Source organism: Emys orbicularis, chromosome 1, assembly GCF_028017835.1.
Source record: "Emys orbicularis isolate rEmyOrb1 chromosome 1, rEmyOrb1.hap1, whole genome shotgun sequence".
Classification (NCBI taxonomy): domain Eukaryota; kingdom Metazoa; phylum Chordata; order Testudines; family Emydidae; genus Emys; species Emys orbicularis.
This window is the reverse complement of record NC_088683.1, coordinates 216,658,797-216,673,122: the sequence shown is the minus strand read 5'-3', so window position 1 is coordinate 216,673,122 and position 14,326 is coordinate 216,658,797. Positions and strand designations below refer to the sequence as shown.

The 14,326-nt window shown below is 44.0% G+C and overlaps 1 protein-coding gene across 1 annotated transcript in view; it reads right to left on the bottom strand.

Moving 5' to 3' along the window:
• CFAP47 (cilia and flagella associated protein 47) overlaps positions 1 to 14,326 on the bottom strand; it is a 704,026-nt gene that overhangs the window by 143,646 nt on the left and 546,054 nt on the right. The window lies entirely within an intron of this gene.

Below are 14,326 nucleotides of genomic sequence, written 5' to 3'. Positions count from 1 at the left end.
AAATTTGCCATTAATGAGTTGATGCAGAGAAAAATACATAGATGCTTTGAATTACATTAAAAAATTCAGCAGCCTCACTAGAAGCTGATGCTGCATCACTGACCACCAAGTTCAATGAATGAGAACTGCATGGGACAAAAAAAAAAAAGCTTGAGGTTTAACTTTCGGATCCGTGTCTGCACTCCTCTGTTCTTTCCTCTTATGTTGGCACCATTATCGTAGCCCTGACCTCTCGTGTCAGCAATCACAATTCCGGTATCTTCCAAGCTTTTTAAGAAGCACATTTGTCATACCAGTTCCTATAGTATCGTCAATGTCAATAAATTCTAGAAAATGCTCTCTGACCGTCACCATTTCAGGGACATTTTCACTAGGTTCTGTTGTTGTTACAAAACACACCATTCAAGTCATTTGTTCCATACGGCTGATATCAGGTGTGCAGTCCAGAATAACAGAGTAATATCTTGCTGACTTCAGATCTGCCACAATCTTCTGTTTGACTTTTGTTGCCTTTAACTGTATGATCTCATTTTGAATTGTTTTTCCAAGGTAGTGGTGTTTGTACATTTCTTGGGTGGTGACTCTTCTTAGATGATCCTGGAGTACAGCATCAAACTCAGCCATCAGCTCCACAATTTTAAGGAAGTTTCCATTGTTTGGCACATACAGCTGATCTGAAGTGCCACGCAGTGCTAGGTTTTGGGTAGCAAGCATTCTCACAATGACAATGAGACTTTTCAGAACATTTTGCCAGTAAAGAGAGACTGATGCAATCTTCTCTTGATGCTGATCATCTATGGTGGCCTTTAACCTTAGTCTCATCTCAAGCTCTTTCCACCTATGGAATGCTCTCTGGTGATTTGCTGCCTTCTCATGGCATGCCAGATTTTTAGCCAGATTTTTCCAGTCCTTTGTTCCTGTAGAACCCAGTGTGGCTGGAACATTAGACTGGAAGAGTTTGCAACAAAAACAATATGCAGCATTCTGGGTTTTTGAGTACATAAGCCATGGCCTCTCCACTTCGTCACCATTGGGGATTTCACGCCAGTAATGTGTTGGATGGAAACTTCTATTTTCATTGTCTTTGGGGAACATGAAGTTTTTCACTTGCTGTGGCCCATGCAGTACAAGGAAGTCCCTCAGGTTACTGCTCAAGTGGATCCGCAGTCCTGGATCATCTAGACTTAAGGAACTAAACTCAGCAGCAGCTGTTTCTTGCATCTCCACCACACTCTTCTCTGATCTACACTTTTCTTTAGGAATGTGCATGGTTACATCCATTTGAGATGGAGATATGGATGCTGCAGTAGCTGCCAGGTCACCTGCACTCTGACTGACTGGAAGATCAGGCATCTTCTCACCACTCACATCCTCACTGAGGCCGGAAGGCTCACCGTGAACATTTGTGTCTATGTATCTCAGGAGAGCTCCTTCCTGCTTAGATAGAAAGCAAAGGAAGCTTTTCTTTCTTTTTCTGAATGCTGCCCCAGAGGGATGTTTTCTTCTTTCACTCATGACTGCTGTTCTGTGCCAGCTATAGTGGCTCTCAACACTCAATTGAAGGGGACAAATAAGCAGGCTGGTAGCAGGGCCTGAGTGAGGGAAGATATCAGCGTCTTAAGGGCCTAACTGGCTCCTACTACTTCAGTTGACTGCCTGTTCTCCTCAAGTGGGTTCAGGGAAGCAGCAGGAAACAGGAAGCTCCCTGAGAAGCTGGTGTGAATCAGTCCAGGCTCATGGGTGTCCTAAAGAATTACATAAGAGGCTCCTCCTCCTCTCTCTCCCTGCAGCTCCTGCTGCTTTCTGTTATTCCCTCTCACCTTTTCTCCTGCCTGCCTGTCATGTCTCTTGTGCCCTCCTTCCTCCAGCATAGCACTCCATCATCTTTGTGCATTGTGATAGACCCAGGCCAGTTGGGTGAAACAAAGTAGTAGAAAGCAGATATACTGGCCACTGGATTAGCAGTTTTCTGTTCCCTGACTGACCAGAGCAGGGGCTGCTCCAGGCTAATGAGAACACCTGACTCCAATTAATCTGCAAAGAGTCAGGTGAGGCCATTGAGGTAATGTGAACACTTGACTCTAATTAAGGCCCTTTTTGATACTATAGAAGGGCTCACTCCAGTCAGACTGGAGAGAGCCAGAGGAGAGGAAGTGTGGCTGACGGGCTGGTTAATGAAGACACCTTCAAGCCATCGGTAAGGGAGCCCCAAGTTAAGGGTGAAGAAGAGACAAGCGGGAGAGCTGTGGGGAAGTGGCCCAGGGAAATGTAGTAACTCTGGCAGTGGAAGGTCGGCTGCCAACAGCTGCTGCCATTAGGATCCCTAGGCTGGAACCCAGAGTAGAGGGCGGGCCTGGGTTCCCCCCAATCTGCCACTACAGAAACACCTCCTGGGAGGGGAAGTCAGGCCCCCGTCAGGACAGGAGGCTAAACTAGGGACAACAGAGACTGTGGGAGTTCTCTCACCAACCTCCTTGCTGGCTTATGGTGAAAAGGGCTCATTAGACTGTAACCCTGGCCCTAGAGAGAGAAGAGCTACGTGGAGGGTCGCAGTGAGCCACTGAGGCTAGCATATACTGCCTAGAAGCGCGGGACCCACGGGGACAAGGTCGGAGCTCTGCCACAGCATCTAGAGCAGAGAGAATACATATGCACCAGCAGCAGACATAATTTTCTACACTCTGGGTCCTAGTGGCACCCCCCCACAGTCTGGCACCTGAGGTGGCCGCCTCAGTTCACCTCATGATAAGGCCAGCCCTGTATAGACAATTGAGGTGAAATGTTGGGCCCACTGAATTCAACACAAAATTCCCATTAACTTCAGTGGAGCCAGGATTTCACTCCTGGTACATATAAAAGTTTTATGGTTTCACTTTCTCTATTTTTTATATCTGTATAGAAGTGCTAGAGTGGTGCTGTCATTTAAAATTCACAAGTACAGAAATAGTGCTTGTGTGTTCTTGGTTTGGTAAAACTTGAGAATGAAAATGATCAGTCTTCCATCCCTTGTCAATCTGATCTATATAAACTAGCTACAGATTGAACCAGAAGAAATGCAGCACTGAATCATCTATGATGTTTGTCAACCAATGCATATTGTCAGGAGCGCCGCCAGCTTTTCTGCCGCCCTAGGCGGCGGAAGGTCCCGTCCCGAAATGCCGCCCCCCACAGAGGCGGTGGAAGGTCCCGCTGCAGAAATACCGCCGCGGTCGCCGTCCCCCAAATTGTAGTGCCCTAGGCAACCGCCTGGGTCGCCTAATGGATTGCGCCGGCCCTGCATATTGTAATTTGCCATCTACAGACTTTTTAGACAGTTTTTTCATACATCTAGGGCAGAACTCCTCATACAATAATTATTGCTTCACAGTTCTTTTCATGTTTTGAAAACCATGATAAAGCCAACTTTTTATGAAAAAAATTCCTCTAACACACTATCTAAAATAGTTACACAAGTTTTGATGTTTAAGGCTCGTACATCTCTAACTTAGATCCCTATTTCCCCTGTTGCTGTGTCTAATTCTCTTAAGAAGTGTTACATGGTCTAAAACACAATTTGTAAAGATCACAATCAATCAAACAATTCATTCTGCCGGCTGACTTGCTACTTTCTGTCAGTTTCCCATGTAGTTGAGTTCTACCCCGATATTGTTCTCCTAATCTCCTTGGCAACAAGTGTGGTGAGGCCAGTGCAAGAGTATGTCCACTAAATAAGGGTATGAATTCCAGTTAAAGTTAATATATTACCTGAAAGGCTTCAGGGTGTTAAAAATGTGGGCTCTTACATGACTAAGCCTACTGCTGTAAACTACAATTTATTCCTGTTCAATAAGACAGATTTATTTACAGACCTGGGTAGATCTATTTGGTTTTGGTTGTCAGATAGCATAGTCATTTCTACCCTTAGGATTAATATTTTTCAAGAAAATAAAAGGTTTAAAGAATCACTGGAACTAGTGGCCATCACTCTCAGGGCTACAATAATAAGGGCTTAAGTCTCAGTGATCATTCAGGTGGTTTTATTACTTGATATGCTACTAAAAGCCAATGAGACCATTCATTTTAATGCATAAATTTGTCTATGTATCAAAAAACCCCAAACCCAAAACAACGCTCCCTCTCAAACCCAGACTTTGCATCTAAAATATTTGTATTTAACTAACCCCAGAGGCAGGATTATTACTAATGGTGAATACTATGGCAATTTTGTATGGACATTTCTGATTCATTTGTATTTTTCTAATTGTATATCTTCATTGTCGTAGGAGCTCCAACAGCCAGGATAGGCACTTCAGTTTAAATCCGATTAAAATAAAATGTAGACCTATCACATCATGGGATAGGGAAGTCAGTGACTATACTGGAATAGTGCTCAGTTCTTGGCACCTTGATATCAGAACGATACAGACAAATGGGATGGCATTCATAGAAGACCAATAAAAATGGTTGGGGGAACTACCTGACTTGAACTGCAATGAAAAATTAAGAGTATGGGGTAGTTTCACTACATTTTGACTATGGGCACATGCATGCAAACACTTATTAGGGTGTGTGCACATATCCTTACTCACGCACTAAGTTCCAGTAAATCCTACCCTTGAATGAGAGAGCACCACTATATCAACTCATGTGTCACCTCTCTTCCCTCCAGCTAGTGTAGGGGACACAGCCAAGGGAAAGAGGTGTGGCTACACTATCTCTATGGCCTGGCAACACCCATCAGCACTTGAGTGTTGGGGTCATAGGCAGCCAGCACAACATAAGCACTTAAATTGCACCAGGAGATTAGATGGGCACAGAATTATGTGCTTCCCAATACTTTTTCCTTAGCTGTAAAAAGTATTGCTCTGCTACTGCTCAGAATCTGGACCTTTGTGTGCAGGAACTTGCCTATGAGGGCTACATCTACTTTTTTAAGGTAAGCGTGGCTGCAGTTAGTAGCAGAGTGGTCCTGGCATGCCATTCCTTGACCAGTTGACTGCCTAAAAGGATGTCTCAGTACACTCAGAGCTCAGAAGAGATTTCAGGGCCCTCCAAAAACAGAAGACAGTACAGGATGGTGGTAGGCTCTGATTAGTGATTTATTATTTTATTTTTGCCTGGGCCCATCAAAGCTTTTGTGAGAAGTAAAGGAGCAGCTTATTCACCGTGAAGCACTGTATTCTGTGTTAGTAAAAATATTTAGTGTGAATTTGCATTTTTGTATTATGTCTGTGGTCAATTTTCTTTTACAGTTCTAAGACTGCTGTACGTATCACCACAGCCAGTGACATGATCATCATCAACAACCTAGTTACACTGCTGCACATTCTCTTTTGTGAGAAGTTTGAAAAAATATATTTGAGAATAAAACTATTTAAAGAGAAATTTAGAAAATCTGTTATGAGACTAAAGCCTCTACTTTCTGTTTATGGAAGATGCTTTTGTCACAAGTGCACACACTACCTGAAATTAGCAATTCAAAGATACCTGATTCTGCATTAAAGTTTGGATCTCAGAGCCTATGACCATACTTCAAATAGTTTTGAAGTACCATTCTCTCTGCACTTACATATATTGCATCTGTACCAAGTGACCCTAATGTTCAGTATACCATTGACTGAGTTCTATCTTCAGGTATGCATGAACAGCTCCCACAGAAATCATAAGTTAGTTGCATGTGCATTTCTGAGTGCTGAATTTGGTACCACACTGAGCATTCAGTATATGACAATATTGGCTTCAGTCTTGAAAACACTTATGGGTGTGTAAATACACTCACATAAGTAGACACAATGAAGTCAATGGGACTACTCACCTGAGTAAAATTAAACATACTTAAGTGTTTGCAGGATCAGGGCCATTATGAGTAAAGAAATATTTTGAATTAGAAGATAAATATCTTTCTATTTTTAATGCTTTAATTTTAATTATCCTAACGTAATTCTGAATAATAAAACAATTCAGCCTTATAATGAGTATAATACTTAAATGAAGAGAAAAGGTTAACATTACAGTATTTAGGGGATTCGGGGGTTGGGGGGGAGGGGATTAAATTAACCGGCTGTGACAAGGTGATCTATCTCTATAAATGAGATAGTTTAACAGACTCCTACTCCATGCACAGGTGCAGCAAATCACTAAATGTCACCTGAGACTCAAGAAGACAGATAAAAAACAGGAACCTCAGAAGAGTCAGGCTAGCTAGGGAACAAAAAAAAACTGACTAGCAAGCCCAATGTCATTTCAGAATAAGGTCTTTATGGAAACTTTTGTTGCTATGGCAATGGTATTTATACTAAATACTAAGATAGATGAACTAGAGTGCCTAGCATTAAATGAGGATATTAATATAATAGGCATCACAGAAACTTGGTGGAATGTGGATAATCAATGGGACACAGTAATACCAGGGTATAAAATATATAGTAATGAAAGTAGGTTGTGCTGGCAGGGGAGTGGCATTATATGTTAAAGGAAGCATAGAGTCAAATAAGGTAAAAATCTCAAATGAAACAAACTGCACCATAGAATCTTTATGGACATAATTTCCATGCTTGAATACAAAGTGTAGAGCAGTAGGAATATCATACTGACCACCTGAACCAGGATGGTGACAGTGATTGTGAAACACTAAGGGAGGTTGGAGAGGCTACAAAAGCAGAAAGTGCAATAATAATGGGTGACTTCAAGTCTCCTCATATTAACTGGGTAAATGTCACCTTAGGGCATGATGCAGAGATAAAATTCCTAGCCACCATAAAATGGCTGCTTCCTCGAACAGCTAGGATAACATTTAACTTCTAAAAGGGGAACTATACAAAAATGAGGATGCTCATTAGATGGAAAATAAAAGGAGCTGTCACAAGGATTAAGTGCCTGCAAGCAGCACTGGGACTATTTAAAAACACCCTAATAGAGGCTCAGACTAAATGTATACCTCATATCAGAAAATACAATAAGAGGACCAAAAGAGAGTCACCATGGCTAAACAGCAGAATAATGGAGACTAGTAGAGTCAAAAAAGGCATCCATTAAAACTTGGAAGTCAAATCATAGTAAGAATAATAGGAAGGAACACAAGCTCTAGCATGTTAAGTGTAAAAGTATAATAAGGCAGGCCAAGAAATAATTTGAGAAACAACTTGCTAAAGACACAAAAACTAACAGTAAGAACATTTTTAAGTACATCAGATGCAGGAAGCCAGTCAAACAGGCAGTAAGGCCACTAGATGACAAAGCAGCACTCAAGGAAGACAAGGCCATTGCAGAGAAGCTAAATTTATTCTTTGCATTGGTCTTCACTGCAGAGGATGTGGGGGTACTTTGTCCCTTCACCCCTCACCCCGCTGCTCCTCCATATCGCCTCCGGTGGGGCGAGTCCCCCTCCTTGCGCTGTGCGGAGAACCAGCCCCGAGTCGGAGTACTCAGCTCACCAGCAGCCTGGCCAGCAGGCTCTTTCCTTCCCCCACTGCCCTGGCTGGGCTAGCACCCCAGAAAAGCCCAAGACCCTCCAACCCGGGGCACTGGCCAGAAGGAGACAAGCCCTGCATGTGCCAAAGCCCTGCTTGTACAGGGAAGCCTTTCCGCCCCTCAGCTAAGCTCTGGAGTGGCGTGGGGGAAAAGCGATTTCCAGCCTGTACATGCCCCGACCCCAGGGAGTGAGAGGGTTCTTCCTTCCCCTGGGGACCCTCCCCTGCTGAGCCACCTCTCTGGCAGGGTGTACCTGCAGTCAGGTTCCCTGGGCCCTGGTGCACAATGCATCCTTAGGGCTTAACCCCTTCCTGCACGCACTGTAACCGGGGGACAGGAGGTGGACGGGTTATGTCGGTGGCCAGCAGCAGCCTGGAGGCGTTAGCGGCCTTTAGACACTGTGCAGGCAGGAAGGGACAAGCTGTTTACAGCCACAAGGGTGCGGGGTGGGGAAGAAGGGGTGAAGAGATGAGCTCTGCAAAGACATGGGCCAAGTCATCCCTACCCCACTGAAGCAGCTCCTGTCCCTTCCCTCCCGCACAGTACTGAAAGGCTGCTGCTGGCCACATTCTGATGTGAACCCTGGCAGAAATCTGGAGAGGGGAGCATGTGACCCTGCATGACCCCTCCCATGTGTTGCCTCAGGAAGACGTGGCACCAGGTACCAAGCAGGCGGGTCTGTCCCAGGGGCCCAGCCAGAAATGGAGGGTGGAGAGAGCTGGGTAGGGAGGGTCTGGTCGGTCGGTCACGCCCCCGTGTAAGAGAGAGAGAGAGTATGTGTGTGTATGTGTGTGACCTCTCCCTGTGTGAACCCTAAAGCCTTAAAGATAAGAAGGTAAATAAAAAGAATCAACTATGCAGTATTTCTTTTTAACAGGGGCACAGTCAACTTGATGTTAATTTGAATGTTTGTACGGCATAGTTCTGATTGACTGCTGTTGAACTCGCTTGAATACCAATAATTTTACCAAGTGTCCCATATTCAGCATAGGGAAATATGTTCACCCTAATTCAAACAGTCTTCAAAGTCCCAAAATATAGTCCATCCACACAACCCATATTCACCTCTGGTGTCTTCTGCCAGTCCTGGGGCCTTTCTTCTGTCCTAGCTTGCTTTTTGCCAAGCAGTCACAGCAGTCCTTTCTAGCTGGAGTGATTGCTGCTCTTTCAGCAGGAACTCCCCAGTCTTCCTACGTGGAGTCCTTTTCTCCCCAGAAGAGGATCCAACCTTCTCCTGGGGCCATCTATTCTCTGGTCAGGATAGGTCAGAAGGCAAACCCCTCTTTTGCTCCCTGGTCCTTCAGCCTCTCCAGCCCCTGTCTTCGGCTCTCTTTCTTGGACCTCAATTTAGAACTCTCCCAGATGCTGCCCTGCCCTACTAATCAGGTCCAGCTGTTCTGTCACAGAAGAACTGGACCCACTATCCTTAAAGGGACCTGCCATCCTGTGACAAATACATTTTAGCAATATTACAGTTCATATACATTTATACACCATACTGGAAATGATATTTTACTGAACATGTATGCCCATCTCCTCAAAGATATTTAGGCACCTAGCTTCCATTGATTTCAATTGAAATAGGCACCTAGTTACCTTTGAGGATCTGGGCCGAAATTACTAAATTATTAAAAACTGAAGTTTTATAGTCATGAAACTGCTTATGCAGCTAGAAATTACTTCCTTTGAAAATATATTAGAAGTAGGCTTGCATACAGAAGAAAGAATGCCACTTTTTACCAAAAAGAACAAAAGGAATTGTTACTGTTTCTGCAAAAAGCAAGCCAAAGCCTGCACAATGCTGTTCTGAAGAAGGCTTGGATACATAGCTCAGTTATCCTACTCTGACTCCCTCCCCCCCCCCCCCCCCCCCAGTGGTAATTCATTGAGGAAATTAACCAGGTTTTGCAAATTCAAGACAGATTTTAGAGTTGTTTATATTGTTTTATTTTGTACGATGGGCTCTATAGTGTTAATCCACTCAAAGAAAATGCCTTACAGTTCTACTGTAAAAGACTACAGAAACGTTAGTTCATTATTTCTGGTCCACTATTGTGTAATTAATCCAAGGAAAAATGGAGAGCAAAAACTGAGTCTAAGGTGCAAAAGTCAAGATTAGAGTTTTTCTAGGACAGTTTACTTCTACACCAGGTTTCACTGAGTACCTCTTTGGAATAAGTTAATGCTCTATAGTTAAAAAGATTGCACCCTATTTAAACAAGGAAGGTTTTTGTGAACTCAAGGCACAACTCAAGTATGTCAGAATGTCACAGTTCAGTAGTCTTTAGTATCAATTTAAGCTATGTAAATGATTTCTGATGGGACTTTATTGTGGAGACAAATGCTTGTTCTCATATTAGTTTTGTGAAGAGTGTAATAGATTAGCATTTTACAAATAATAGCTTGGTGCTCCAGTAGTATTAAATATGCCATTTGGCACTATATGCTTAACAAGACTTGCAGCTTGCTTCTTATAATTGTTCTGTTGCTGTGCAAATCAAAAGAAATAGTGACCTGCATTTTACAGTAGTGTAAAACATGCTGTATTCTATGAAGTGAAATAGAAACACATAGTATCATGGTTGCCACACACATCCTCTACCTCAAGAAGTAGGATTTTCAAACTGTGGCCAGCATACTGCCTGTAATTCACAAATCACTAGCTGATCAGGTACACTGGCTGTGCTCCTTCTTTACAGGAGCTTCTTCAGGCACCTCGGGGTCAATAAAGAGCTTGAATGCCTGAGGGAGACAGCTATAAAGGAGAAAGAGCAAGCCTTGGGCCACTGCAACTATAAGAGAAGGAAGAGTGTGTGATGCTGCACCCCATATTCTTCATAGTGATATTATGATGATATGATGTATTTTATGCCAAATAAGTCATGTGAGGTGTCATTGGAAAAGTTTAATATAATATAATATAATATAATATAATATAATATAATATAATATAATATAATATAATATAATATAATATAATATAATATAAGATTATCCTATTTGTATGCATATATCATTTTTGTATCTGAAGTTATGAATATTGACTATGTATCTGTATTCCAAATGTAGTTAAACCTGGTAATGCCCACAAGACAAGATGCTTTCAGTCTAGATGGTGGGTGGGGAAGGGTCTATCCAGGGTAATGGGCCATTAGGAAAAAACAATAAGCCTTAGGAGAAGCTTATCTCCCACCTGGTGATGAGCCTTCCTAAGAACACTCCAAATAGCCTGTGAGTAATGGCTGCTATGACTCTACAAGGACATGTGATCAGACCACATGATTCTGGACTCCATCTTGGGATGTCAGTATTTTTTCACAGACAGGTCTGAAAACCAAAGCTTTGAAACAAAGGGTTCTCGCTATATGCAAAAGCTATATAAGGCCGGTAGTGACATCATCTGGTGTTCTTCACTCCCCAAAGAAGAAGACTCCTGGAAACAACTGAGGAACAAAGACTGAACTGGGGGAAGTGCTGGACCCAGGCTAAAGGGATTTCTAGCCTGTAAATGAAACACATGGGGATTCCAAGCTATAAAGTCAGTGCAGATTGCCCCTTAAGAATCTGTAGCCTGCTTGTATCATCTCTTAGGGTGAGAATCTGCTAATTCATATCCAGTCTATTTTGTATATCAAGCTTAGTTTGTGTTTTTTGTTTATTTGCTAGGTAATCTTCTTTGATCTGTTTGCTATCACTTATAATCACTTAAAATCTATCTTTTGTAGTTAATAAACTTGTTTTTGCTTTATCTAAACCAGTGAGTTGGAGTGAAGTATGTCGGAATCATAGCTCAGGGGCAAAGACTGTTGCATATTCCTCTCCACAACGAGGGAGGGGGGTGAACGTTATGAGCTTATGCTGTACAGTTCCCTGTGCAACGTAAGATGGTATAATTTTGGATTTATACTCCAGAGGGGGTGTGCGCCTTGGGAGCTGGGAGTTGCCTTAGCTGTTGCCTTCCTATACAGGGCTGGTCAGAGAGCCTGCATGTAACTGCAGCTGGATGTGTCCCTACCTGTATGTATGCTGGTGAAAGTGCAGGCTGTAGGGCTTTGCAGCTTGTCACAGCAGTACAGTGTGAGAGGGAGCCCAGGCTGGTGGGTCAGGGGGCTCAGTGGTATCCCTGGGGGGAACCTGTCACAAAGTAGATGCTTGTCTCTCCAAGAGGAAAAAATTTGCAAGTGGTACCAAAACTTGTGGGACAGAACTAGGTGCTTCCTCGATGAGATAGTTCAGAGAAGTGAAGAGGTGTTTGGGAGCAGGGCAGATAGTGTAAAAGCAGGAGACCCAGAAGACAAGGGACACCAGGGTGGAAAAAGGGAACAGGAGACTAGTAAGAGAGGAGAGTAAAAGAGGGATTGGACAGGTTAAGGAAGCATGTGACTGGGCATAGAAGAGGTGCTGACGAGATTGGAATAAACATATGTAATGTGGCAAGGGAATGAAGAGAAAAAGGAGACAAAGGAAAAGGGATTGGTTAACTATTAGGAAAGGAAATTACAGTAGAACCTCAAGCGTTACAAACTGACCAGTCAAACAGACCTCATTTCGAACTGGAAGTATGCAATCAGACAACAGCAAAGACCAAAACAAACAACAAAAAAAGTAAATACAGTACTGTCATAACTATAAAGGGAAGGGTGGCAGCTCTCCTGTGTACAGTGCTATGGAATCCCTCCTAGCCAGAGACTCCAAATCCTTTTACCTGTAAAGGGTTAAGAAGCTCGGGTAACCTGGCTGACACCTGACCCCAAGGACCAATAAGGGGACAAGATACTTCCAAATCTTGGGGGGGGGGGGAAAGGCTTTTGTGTGTGTCCTTTGTTTAAGGGGTTGTTCGCTCTTGGGACTGAGAGGGACCAGACATCAATCCAGGTTCTCCCCATCTTTCTAAACAAGTCTCTCTTATTTCAAAATTGTAAGTAAAAGCCAGGCAAGGCGTCTTAGATTTACTTTGTTTTCTCAACTTGTAAATGTACCTTTTACCAGAGTGTTTATTTTTGTTTGCTGTACTTTGAACCTAAGACAGAAGAGGGGGGTCCTCTGAGCTCTTTAAGTTTGATTACCCTGTAAAGTTATTTTCCATACTGATTTTACAGAGATGATTTTTACCTTTTTCTTTAATTAAAAGCCTTCTTTTTAAGAACCTGATTGATCTCTCCTTGTTTTAAGATCCAAAGGGGGTTTGGATCTGTATTCACCAGGAGTTGGTGAAAGGAAAGAGGGGGGAAGGGTCAATTTCTCCTTGTTTTAAGATCCAAAAGGGGTTTGGATCTGTATTCACCAGGAGTTGGTGAAAGGAAGGAGGGGGGAAGGGTCAATTTCTCCTTATTTAAGATCCAAGGCGTTTGGATCTGTATTCACCAGGGAATTGGTGAAGGTCTCTCAAGGCTACCCAGGAAAGGGAATTAGCTTTGGGATGGTGGCAGCGGACCAGAACTAAGCTGGTAGTTAAGCTTAGAAGTCTTCATGCAGGCCCCTACATTTGTACCCTAAAGTTCAAAGTAGGGATACAGCCTTGACAAGTACAGTGCTGTGTTAAATGTAAACTACTAAATAAAAGGAAAGTTTTACAAAATTGACAAGGTAAGGAAACTGTTTCTGTGCTAGTTTCATTTAAATTAAGATGGTTAAAAGCAGCATTTTTTTTCTGCATAGTACAGTTTCAAAGTTGTATTAAGTCAATGTTCAGTTGTAAACTTCTGAAAGGACCACCATAACATTTTGTTCAGAGTTAAGAACATGTCAGAGTTACGAACTACCTCCATTCCCGAGGTGTTCATAACTCTGAAGTTCTACTGTAATTTGATTTAATGTTAAATGTACACACAGAAGTTCACCAAGTACTACAGTTACACCAAGGATGGTAGGTTCATGAATGAGACTGACTGGAAAGGGAGATGCTCCATGAGAAACTTTTTAAAGAAAATGTCTACACCATGATAAAGTTTTAAAACCCTTTCTCTAGGAAATGGGTTTGTAGTGAGGCAGCCTGGCTCCCAGCCGCCCCGGAGAGGGACGAGCCCCTCCGGATGCCAAGGTGGGCAGAGCCACTGGAGCCTGCGCCCACCCCCCAGAGGTCAAAGCGCAGGACAGGAAGTATAAAAGCCCAACCCCAGGGCTCAGAAGCGTCTTGGCTGCCGGAGAAGCCAGACGCTGGGGGCCTAGCTCCCGCTGGGGAGACTCCTGCAGCCTGTGACCGACCCGAGGACTGGCCATACCAGTCAAGGCCTGATGCCGACCAGACCCCGGAGAAGCTGTTAAGCCTACCGGTGAGAAGCGACCCAGAGGAGCTGCCAAGCCTACCGCTCGCCGAGTACCTGCAGGAGCCCATGGTGCTTGATTCCATGGAGGACACCGACCAGACGCAGGTACTGCTAGAGGGGGAGGTAGGAAGTAGCCCGGGGGCAGCCGACCCTAGTCTGGCTGCAGCACACCCAGAGCCAATGTCAGTGTGTTGCGGCCAGGATCCCCACTGACACAGCAGCCTGCGTCCCCCCCCTTGCCATCCCACTTATGGGTGGCAGTCTCCCCCTCGCCCCAGACACTCAGAACCAGGAGCCTGGGTTTTGTTATTGAACTATTTGCTCAGCCCCTGCCTGAGGGCCTGAGCTCCAGACTGTTTGCTGCCCCGCCCTGACCCAGGGCCGGGCCTGTTACTGAACTATTTGCTCAGCCCCTGCCTGAGGGCCTGAGCCCTTGACTGTTTCCTGCCCCACCAGGCTAATTCCCCAACTCACCAAACCTAAGTAGTGAGGCGGCCTGGCTCCCAGCCGCCCCAGAGAGGGACGACCCCCAACTGAACCCCTCTACATGGTTCAATGTACATAATGCTTCTAAGTAGTTTGGAGCATACATGTGAAAGGAAGCCCCAGGG